General features: G+C 35.6%; 1 protein-coding gene across 2 annotated transcripts in view; it reads left to right on the forward strand.

Annotated features, from left to right (window-relative positions):
* Window positions 1-3,928: 3,928 nt before the first annotated feature.
* Mbd5 (methyl-CpG binding domain protein 5) overlaps window positions 3,929-11,704 on the forward strand; it is a 122,931-nt gene continuing 115,155 nt past the window's right edge. For both annotated transcript variants that reach the window (XM_013345992.2, XM_005346391.3), the window contains exon 1: window positions 3,929-4,033. The gene's annotated coding sequence lies outside the window, so the exon portion shown is untranslated. The remainder of the gene's footprint in view (window positions 4,034-11,704) is intronic.

The raw sequence follows: 11,704 nt of genomic DNA on the forward strand, positions 1-11,704 counted from the left end.
TTTCCAGAAGTACAAAGCAATGCTAAACAATCTGTAATGTTAGTTGTATTACATTGTCTAACTTTAAAACTATAGGAATACAAACAGTATGATAATTGTCATGATAAGAGCTATATAAACCAGTAAAGTAGCCTAAAATATACATATTTAAGCCAATTTCCAACAAATACAACATGAACATAGGTAGATTGAAGCAATTATATTCAATAAATGCTCTTGGTCTCCATATGCAGAATGAATAAAGTATACTTCAATTCTCTCCATATGCAAGAAAACAACATAGATAATATTTCAATGTAAGCTATGAGACTGTACTGTGAAATTATGAAACTGCCCTGACCAGATACAGATTTTGAGTATGTATATGTCAAAATCCCAAAACAAGCCACACAGAAATAAGTTTAATGGTATATTCAATTAGTGGCTATCATTTTCATCGTCACTAGTTTGTAGAGATCATCATCTTATTCCATTGTTTCCTCCTTTAAGACTTGTTTATACTTACCATAACTTGTTAATGGATATGTTTTCTTTCTTTTTGTTGAATTTTTCACTATAAAATCTATATTTATGCTTATAATGGTCAGTGATGAAACCAGAACTCAGTCTCTCAACTTCCTCAACAAATTATCTGATCCTTTGTCTGAAGGACACAACTGGTGGAATAGACGCTGAAACAACATCCATGTCCATTGTTCTTAACTGCTCGATTTAAGGCAAGGAAACGGGAGCTGAATTGAAGTTTTCTTCTTTACCCAACAAGAAGGAAATATTTGTTGATCACATTAATCTTACAGGCAAGAAGAAAACAGCTGTGTAAACCCTGCAGGCTTCTTTAGACTGCTGGGTTTTTTTTCTTCCAATTTTAATTCTGACTTCAAGGTACTTTTATTTTTTATAAAAGTCAGCTATCGTGTAAACAAGTGATATTTTTCTGATTCCCTTTAAATAGTGTTTTATGTATAGGTAATAAAGTAATTGTCTGCCCCCAACTTTGCTACTTAAGCTCAATAAAAGTCAGCTGAAAGTATTGATATTTTCAAAGTTTCGAACAAGTTTATAGACATAGGCATCAAAGGAGGAAATGAAGATTTAGAAAGTAGTAGCCTAGGCTTTATGCTCAGTGGGTAAGGAAGCTAATGTGTCATTGCCACTTATATCATCCAAAATGCCTTCAAACATCATGTATGCACACTTAAACTTTTTTATGGTGAAAACTTTTTTATTATTCATAATTTTTTTAATTAATTTTGCATAGCAACCACAGTTTCCCCTCCCTCTTCTCCTCTTGTTCCCTTCCCCTGCCTCCCTTTTACCCACCCCCTATCCTCTCCTCCATCTTTATTCAGAAGGAGTAAGACCTCCCATGGGAGTCAACAAAGCATGGCATCTCATCATAGGGAATAGGTTCCAAAGAGCCAGCTCATGCGTCATGGACAGGTTCTTGCCCCACAGGTAGGGACCCTACAAAAGACCAAGCTACACAACTGTCACCCAGATGCAGAGGGCTTAGGTCAGTCCCATGGCTCCCTAGCTATCCATCCGAGTCCGTGAGCTCCCACAAGCTGTCAACTGTCTCTGTGGGTTTCCCTATCATGTTCTTGACCCTCCTTTTGCTCATTAAATTCCTCACCCTCTCTTCAACTAGGCTACCAGCTTGGCTGTGGATTTCTATCTACTTCTATCAGGTACTGGATGAAGGCTTTATGATGACAATTAGGGTAGTCACCAATCTGATTACAAGTTGTCAGTTCAGGTACCCTCTCCACTATTGCTAGGAGTCTTGTCTAAGATCATCCTTGTGGGTTTCTGGGAGTTCCCTGGCATCAGGTTTCTCCCTAATTCAATAAGGGCCCCTCCTCTATCAAGATATTTCTTTTATTGCTTTTGTCCTCTGCCTGCCACCAAGTCAACCATCCTGATGCCTCATGTTCCCATCCCCCATTCTCTCCCCCTCTACTCTCCCCTACTCCCAGTTTACCCAGGACATCTCATCTATTTCCTCTTCCCAAGGAGATCCATGTACCCCTCTTAGGTTCTCCTTGTTACCTAGCTTCTCTGTGACTGAGGTTTGTAGTCTGGTTATCTTTGTTTTACATCTAATATCCACTTATGAGTGAGTGCATACCACGTTTGTCTTTCTGGGTCTGGGTTACCTCACTCAGGGTAGTTCTATCCATTTGCCTGCAAATTTCATGATTATCACTGTTTTTTACCCCTAAGTAATACTCCATCCTGTAGATATATCACATTTTCTTTATCCATTCTTTGGTTGAAGGGCATCTGGGTTGTTTCAAGGTTCTGGTTATTACAAATAAGACTGCTATGAATATATATGCGCAAGTGTCCTTGTGGTATGATTGAACATCCTTTGGAGTATATGCCCAAGACTAGTTTTGCTGGGTCTTGAGGTAGATTGATTCTCAATTTTTCTGAGAAACCGTCATACTGATTTCCAACGTGACTGTATAAGTTTACACTCCTACCAGCAATGGAGAAGTATTCCCTTTACTCCACATCCTGTCCAACAGAGACTGTCATTAGCGTTTTTGATCATGCCCATTCTGACAAGAATAAGATGGTATCCAAGTCCTTTTGATTTTCATTTCCCTGATAGTTAAGAATGTTGAACACTTTTTTAAGTGTATCTCAGCCATTTGAAATTTCTTTCTGGAGGTATCACCATCCCCAACTTCAAGCTCTACTATAGCGCTATAGTAATAAAAACAGCTTGGTGTTGGCATAAAAACAGACATGTGGACAAATGGAACCAAATTGAAGACCCTGACATAATCCATAAGCCCATGAACAACTGATTTTTTACAAAGAAGCCAAAAATACACAATGGAAAAAAGAAAACATCTTGAAGAAATGGTGCTGGCATAACTGGATGTCCACGTGTAGAAGAATGGAAATATTCTACTGTTTACCTGTAAGATGTGTCTTAAAAACAGACATGCAAAGTTCTTACAGTTTGTATTTGAGGATGATTTTCATTCAGCTCCCCTTTGTAAATAACTACCTCTTTTTCTCCATCTCACTGCGTTTCCCCTCTGTGTATGTTTCACCATACAATGGTGATTCTTGGTTAGGACCATACCACAAACCACACTCTCTGTATAATTCTGTATGTATATGTGTGCATATGCCAGAATACTTAATTTTTATACTCATCATTTTACTTCTTTTTTATTTTAATATATATTTTTCTTATTTTCTCTTAAGTAAGATTTTGAGATTTAGAACTATACAAACCAAACTTATTTAACACCATTCTGTCTAGGATGCTGTATTCTCATGATTAATTAGGCTTCCTAACATCTGTGTAATGACACATTGTGAGGATAACATATTACAAAGTATTAAATCTATATAACATACTTCATATGTATCTCATGTGACTTTCGTCTACAAATTCCAATTTAGTTATTATTCTCTTCTGGATATTTTATCTGCCTTAAAGCTGGCTACTACGGACTAAATCTCAATATCCAATGACTCATTTGAAGGTGTGGTATTGCTGAATATCTTGCGCCATGACTGCCTGCCATTGTATATCAGTACTTCATATAATGCTGAATAATATAAGCACCTATAAATACTGGTGAACAAGTATTAAGTGTGGGGAGTGTCAAAGGATGGAGAAAGTATTTAGCACCCTACCTGGCTAGTAGACACAAAAACCATACTATTCTTACCAACAATTTAACAGGTTTTTTTGGTGTATCTCCTTAAAGTATATGAAGTAAGCATGAAAACAGTATACTGTTCTCTCATGGTTAATCAATATGCTCTGAAGAACAAGATAAGCAATACCCTAATCCTTCTGTGCTTTGTCAAAGGCTCGTTGATGTTGCTGGCAGACTATGAGATGGGTTTCGGTCCCAGGTTCTTCTAAATCAGATGTGCCCATATTCTTTTTTAACAGAGAGAAGCAGCACTCCCTTGCTGAGCACAGTGCACCTGAACATTTACCACCACTACACTGCTGGAGTTTACACTTGCTATGTTTGTCCCAGTCTCTCTCCAGAAGGTAGGAATGGCGTTTGGGCTCCATTGGTTTTTTTATACAGTTATGATTCTCTTGTCTTCATTAAAAATGAAAGCTTCTGGTATCTGTAGTTTGAAATGCCAGTGCCTTCAAATGTTTTTATAAAAGTGTATAAACCTGTTGTCTTTAAGGAATATTTCTATTATAAGGTTGGTTAACACTCACTGTAGAGTTTGCAATGCAGAAAAATGTAGTACTGACACATACAAGAGTCCTGACATAGGACTCTTGGTATTTTCTAACATTCTTTGCTGAGTTAATCGATGATTATGTGTAACAGATGTCTGTGTGTTCATGACTGAGACTAGTAATTGTAGGGTGTAAATGTTCTATGAGTACACTGCCTCTTTTACTTGGTGATTTTTTGCAACATTTTTTGTATCAATAACTGTTATTAACATCATTATTCTTAAGCATGGTGTAATATTTCAGCTTAATAATACGACCATAAAATACGGAGTTTCTTTCCTGTAATTGTACTTCATATGTTTCCAGTTTTCTCTGATAAGCATGACTTCTATACATATCTTGTGCATATTTTGTGTTGGTGTCTGATGATTTGAGATGATTTCCAAGAGTACATGTTCTTTGTTCTGAAGCACAGACTCCTAAATTTAGATATGCCCATTTACAGAAGCACAGCTATGCTTCAAATTCCACTTAATGTTTTTGGAATGCTAATTTATGGTATATTCTTTGAAATCGCATTGGTTTGTCAAGGGTCAGTAAATCTACCAGTTTGCATCTCAGTGACACTTTATAAGAGTACCTCTTTCTCTATGGTTCTGTATACTGTTGTGTTAGCTGTTTTTATTCTTAAACCTATGAAAGTGTATGACATTTTAATTTTTATATTATCATGAATAAAGTGAACATTAATTTTCATTTCAATTTTTCATTCTTTTATGAATGTCACATTTTTCCCCATGCTGACACTTTGGAGAAGTGTTTTTTTTTTTAATGAGAAAAAGAATCGTAATAAAAAAATTATAAATCAATACTGAAAGTTGTGGCTCACACTTACAATCCCAACATTTAGGAGGGTGAAGCAACAGGATTGCCATGCATTTAAGGCAAGCCTTAATACATAGTGGGTTCCAGGCCAGCCTTGGCTACAATGAAGAAAACACCCTAATTCAGAAGACAAACTTTAAATCTGTAAATATTATAGACAGTAATGTGCCTTCTGAGTGTGTGCGCGAGTGCATGTGGCTCTATTTATATGTTTGTGTGTGTGTGTGTGTGTGTGTGTGTGTGCGTGCGCGCGCAGCAGTAATTTAATCATGAAGTTGTAAGTAAAGCATGGGAAGAGTTGAGGGAAGAGCATGCTGGAAATGATATTAATATATTACTCATGTATATAATTCTTGAAAAATCATCAGATAATGTATAAATGTTAGTAATAAATTCTGCCATCCCTAATTTTGTATCAATAATTAAGAACTTGTTGATAATCTTGTTTTAAGAGCCCTCTTGTTGGTTCCCGGCTGCTCAGCCCTGAAATAACCCCACAGAAACTGTATTAATTAAATCACTGCTTGGCCCATTAGCTCTAGCTTCTTATTGGCTATCTCTTATGTCTTAATTTAACCCATTTCTATTCGTCTGTGTATTACCATGTAGCTGTAGTTTACCAGCAAAGTTTACCAGCCAGCTCCTCCATGGCTTCTCTCTCGAATTTGCCTCCTTTCTCCCAGTGTTCAGTTTACTCGCCCCCCCTCCCAGGCCTAGCTCTGTTCTACCCTGTCAGGCCAAACCAGTTTCTTTTAACCAATGGTATTGACAGCATACAGAGGGGAATCCCACATCACCTCTGTAGTAGGAGGCCTCTTGTTTAAACAAAAGAAGAACCTCTTTTCCAAAGCAACATATCCTTAGGTCCATATTTTGGAATCAAGATACCGTTAAAGTATACATGTTGATTTAGCTTAGCAGCCCATACAGTGAAATGTCTCTGTACTTAGCTCCCTCACAGTCAAAAAATTCTAAGAAAATACAATAATATACATAATCAGAATCTCTATGACTTTTCCATCTTTACATAGCTTATTTATTTTTACTATATTACTTTTTAATATTTATTTTATTATCTTTACTCCTTTAATCTATGAGTCTGTACTCTATTTCTTTAAAGACTACCTTTTTAAAAAAAACCATTTACTTCCTTTTATAACTGCCTATATTCTTTTTCTTCTCTCTCCCCCAAACCTATGTACATTTATCCAATACTGTGACCTATTTAGAGGTCTTTTATTTCTGAATCTGACCTATTGTGTATCTATAATTCCTTACTGACCATGAACACTTCTTAAATTGCTAAGCACTTCTTAAAAACTTAAGCTACATCATTACTAGGGTATATACGGTATTCTCTGCTTGCTCTGTACAGTCCAACATGGTGGAAGTTTATTCCTTGCCTCTGCAATCTGTGCACAATGCCCCAGTTCCAAGTACGCAGCAGGTCTATGTTGAATTGAAATGATATTAATGTAGTACTCATGTGTAATTCTTGAAAAATAATGAGATAAATATAAAAATATTAGTAATGAATCCTCACATTCCTAATTTTGCATTAATAATTAAGATTTTGATAATCTTGTTTTACTGATATCTCAATATTTTCATTTTGAAGTAAATTACAGGTATTATATGATGTCATCTGTTAATATTTCAGTGTTACACATGACTCAAGATGTAATTTTACCTAATTTATATTTTATATCTATAGCACTTCGGCTGAAATCACATACTTCCATTACAACATACGTAGAATATTTCATTAAAATTAGCATTAGCTAAGACTAATGTTACTTAATTTGCTGTTTCAAAATGAGTCCTATAAGAAGTTAATTGTACTAAAGTACTTACAAAAAAAAAGGCTATCACCTATATAATAAAAGCAGAATGTTCACAAACCTAAAAAAATAAATACCTTGTTTGATTTTTCTATTGGAATCACCTGACTAAATACTGTAATTCTTCTTTAGACTATGATGTATATTTCATTTTTCTAACCTCAGAAAGTCCTATCTTCAGTTTACTTCTGTGGGTGTATCAACATGAACTTTCCCAAATCTTTTGAGGAACATTTTAATATATGTTTCTCCCCAAGTATAACATTTGTCTTTTTATCCTTGAGTCAGGTAGAATATAGTTTTTATAGTGCTACATCATATGATGCAATCAATATCCAGTTCATGATTAAGGTACTAGTTGAGAGGAAAGTCGTATCTTAGGGTCATTTTCACAATGTGATAGTAAACATAGTAATAGCTTATCATAGAAAATTGAGAAAATGCACCTGTGGTAACTAGAGCCATAACTACAAACTGTTTCCACGTGTAATCTTAATTTAAAGTGACACACTGCAAGTCAGTCCCAACTAGAAGTAGACTTGTCCTTTTATAGAAAACACACACACACACACACACACACACACACACACACACACATGAAAATTAAGCCTTAATCATAGATGTAAAAGTTATGTATGTTTTTATAATTTAAAAAATTTGGGATGGCTGGAAAGATGACTCAGCCTGTAAAAGCACTTGCTGCTCTTGAAGAAGACTGGAGAAGATTCCCAGTGGCTTCCAACAACTTGTAACTACAGCTCTTGAGAATCCAAGGTTTTTGCCTGACCTCTGCAAGGACCCACATGCTCATGCATGTACACACACACATGTAGACACGACATACATATAAATAAATTGTTTTTTTGATTGAGAAGAACAAAAAGTTAATCGTCAAGTTTAAAGTCACACATATTGAAAGCTTTCAATTATCTTTGAGGAATTTTGAAAAGTAGATAAGATTCTAAAAAGTTATTACTATCTATAATAACAGATAGTGCATGTCTGACATTGATTTGCTGTTTTAAATTGTTATCCTCATAATATCTACTTGAGGTAGAAAATAATCATCTCTCCGTAGATAAAATGATTCTGACCCAAGCAGTCTGAGGCATTCTCAATCACTCATTTTGAGAAAGGACCTTATTTTCCCCTGGAATATCGATATGTGTATATATTGTGAAATGTTGTTAATTACCATAGCTCCCATTTTTCATTATTGTAGATTTTGTGCAGAGGCATATAATCAGAGCCAATTTTGAGTAGGCAGTGACCATGTTGGAGAGTAGAGGAAGTTCTATGACTTTTCCCTGTGATAGAAGAGCTAATTTATATTCACCCCAGTAATGAGCATCTTCTCCACACCAACACTTACATTTTGCCTTTCTAATATTAGCCATACTATTAAGTATGGGGTGGTATGGTTTGTACAAGGAGATTTTTAAATGTAATATTTAGTAGGAAATTGTATCTTATAATCCATTTATGCAAACAGCAAAGTGAGAAGGTTGCAATTCTCGGCCATAGACATAAACTAAGAGTGAAAAAACCAGTTTAACATATGACAATAATTATTTATAAATGGGAAATAACGAATTTCTCTTCTAAGAGAAAGTAAGAATCAAATAAGTTCGTGGCATGATGTGACTCTAACTTATCCCTGGATTTTAGGAACTATTGCATCTTTAAATTCATTTTTGCATTTGTTGAATTTATTTTGTTTTTCAAATAAAAGTTAACTTATGAAAAACTATATTATAAAATTCTAAGCTGATGGAACACCTCTCCATTATCACTGCTTTTTACATGGCTTCAAGGTTTTCATATGCTCAGTTGCTTTTATTGTATAATGCAATCACTAGGTATTTTTAAAATATTAAACTAGATTTAATAAATGAAACAAGACAGCAAACAGTCAGAATAATTACTACTATATTTTATTACTTGCTCTAGTTGCATCTGAAGGTACACCTGAGTTAAACTGAAGTCATGAAAGCATGAGAAAGAATGATTTAAAATGATTTTACAAATGTAGTTCTAAATAGCCTTCACAGTTTTAATTGAGGCTTGTCTAGGGCATTGTGAATAATGACTAGATGAGATGTGGGCCTCAGGCAAGGCCTTGGGCGTGGATGCTCCTAGCCAGTTGTTAATTCTCAGAAATTGGTTCTTCACTCAGGGGTATTGTTTGTAATACCAGAGAGAAGGAAACCTGAGTTGGACACGTTATCAACCACAGATGGTCTCAGAAGTCAAGCTTTAATAGTACATACAGTGCAAGGTCACAAACACAAGATACCTTCATAGATTTCTCATTTGCTCTTTTATTTTTAAGTTTTATCTTGTGCTTTTTATTTACCTTCAGAAGTAATTGCATCTGAAACTATAACACCAAGAATGTGATCACTATTAAGTTGTGTTCAACTATGTTGAATGTTTTTCAGTGAGGTAAGATTTCTTAAAGGCAAAATAAACTCCATCTCTCATTTTTATTAGAATTTCTGAGAAATTTTCAGTTGTAAATTTTGATGCTCTCACTCTTTTTGTGAGTTTTTTCCTAGTCTGATGTGGTAAAGTTATGAACTGGGTACATGAAAGTCTTCTGAAAGCTCCAAAGTCTTGAGTTTGTCTCTAGTTCATTCCCAACTATTGAAACATCCTGCTTTATTTTCAGAGCTACTTTTTGCAATTAAAATTTTATCTAGAAGTTGTAGCAGTTGTATATCACCTTTTAAAATAGATGTTGCTGAACCAATAGGCACATTAAGCCATTTCCAGTTCTCACTCAGTTTCTAGGATCACACTAGTAAGGATTCTAATCATGAGATGGCCAGGGTATTGCTCATTAAATACCAACATATGCATCAATTTTCCATCACTGTGACAAATGCCTGAGCGAGACAAGGTAACCTAGATTTATTTTTGCTAATGGCCTCAGATATTTCTGTCCATCAAGTTCTTATCTTCTCCAAGGAAAGAAGGAATCAGTAGAAAGACAAACAGTTAAAACAGAAGTTGATTTAGCAAAACAAAACAGCACAAAGCATGTGCTCCAAAGAGAGTTTGAACCAGGGTATCACGGAGTAGGAGGAGTAGCCCTTGATTGGGCTCTGCATTATGGACATTTAGAGAGTTGTGAAATTTTGTGAAGTGGGTAAGATGAACCTTTTCCTTTCTGAGAACATGGAGGACTAGATCTTCTTTTATAGCGTTTCTCTCCTTGAGCTTCTAGACTAACATTGCTACAGTCTGGCAGCATCTTTTGGGGTTGTGGGCCTTCACTATTGAATATTGAATATTCGTGACAATCGGAAAGTGCTCTAGTGCCTTAGTTTCTGGTACAGTGGTAACAATGTCACTGTACCTTCAAGAATGATTAAGAGAGCCGTCTGATGCATCAGGGGACGCAGCTGCCACCACACACCTGCTGTTTTCCTTGGTCTCCCCATATCTAATCCTTGCCTCCTCGTGCCACCATTAGTTTGGACCCATTAACTATAAATGCTGCTTTGGTTTTTTTCTTTTCTTTTTGTTTAATTGATTTTATTGAGCTATACATTTTTTTATCTGCTTCCTTCCCTTCCTCTCTTCTCCCATTCAACCCTCTCCCATGGTCCCCATGCTCGCAATTTATTCAGATCTTGTCTTCTTCTACTTCCCATGTAGATTAAATCCATGTACATCTCTCTGAGGGTCTTCATTGTTGTCTAGTTTCTCTGGGATTGTGATTTGTGGGTTGCTTTTCTTTCCTTTATGAGTAAGTACATGTGGTAATTGTCTTTCTGGGTTACCTGATTCAAAATGATGTTTTCTAGCTCCATCCATTTGCCTGCAAATTTCAGGGTGCTGTTATTTTTTTTCTGCTATGTAGTACACCATTGTGTAAATGTGCCACATTTTCCTTATCCATTCTTTGATCATAGGACATTTAGGTTGTTTCCAGGTTCTGGCTATGACAAACACTGCTGCTATGAACATAGTTGAGCACATGTCCTTGTAGTATGATTGAATATCCTTTGGATATATACCCAAAAGTGGTATTACTGAATCTTGAGGAAGGTTGTTTCCTAATTTTTTGAAAAATCACCACACTGACATCCAAAAGGACTGTACCAACTTGCATTCCCACCAGCAATGCAGGAGTGGTCCCTTTACACCACATCCTCTCCAGCATAAGTTGTCATCAGTGTTTTTGATCTTGGCCATTTTTCTAGGTGTAAGATTGAATCTCAGAGTTGTTTTGATTTGCATTACTCTGATGTTGAGCATTTCCTTAAATGTCTTTCAGCCATTGTAGATTCCTCTGTTGAGAGTTCTCTGTTTAGGTCTGTACTCCATTTTTTTATTAGATTATTTGTTCTTTTGATGACCAATTTCTTGAGTTCTTTCTATATTTTAGAGATCAACCCTCTGATATGGGGTTGGTGAAGATCTTTTCCCATTCTGGAGGCTACCATTTTGTCTTGTTGACTGTGTTCTTTGCTTTACAGAAGCTTTTCAGTTTCAGAAGGTCCCATTTATTCACTCCTTCTCTCAGTGTCTGTGCTACTGAGGTTATGTTTAGGAAGTGATCTCCTGTGCCAATGTGTTCAAGTGGATTTCCCTTTTCTCTTCTATGAAGTTCAGTGTGGCTGGCTTTATATTAAGGTTTATGATCCCATTGGACTTGAGTTTTGTGCATAATGTTAGATATGGATCTATTTTCATTCTACATGTTGATATCCAGTTATGCTATCACCATTTGTTAAATATGCTTTCTTTTTTCCATTTGATATTTTTTTTCTTTTTTTTTTATTTATTT

This window comes from Microtus ochrogaster, chromosome 4, assembly GCF_000317375.1.
Source record: "Microtus ochrogaster isolate Prairie Vole_2 chromosome 4, MicOch1.0, whole genome shotgun sequence".
NCBI lineage: Eukaryota > Metazoa > Chordata > Mammalia > Rodentia > Cricetidae > Microtus > Microtus ochrogaster.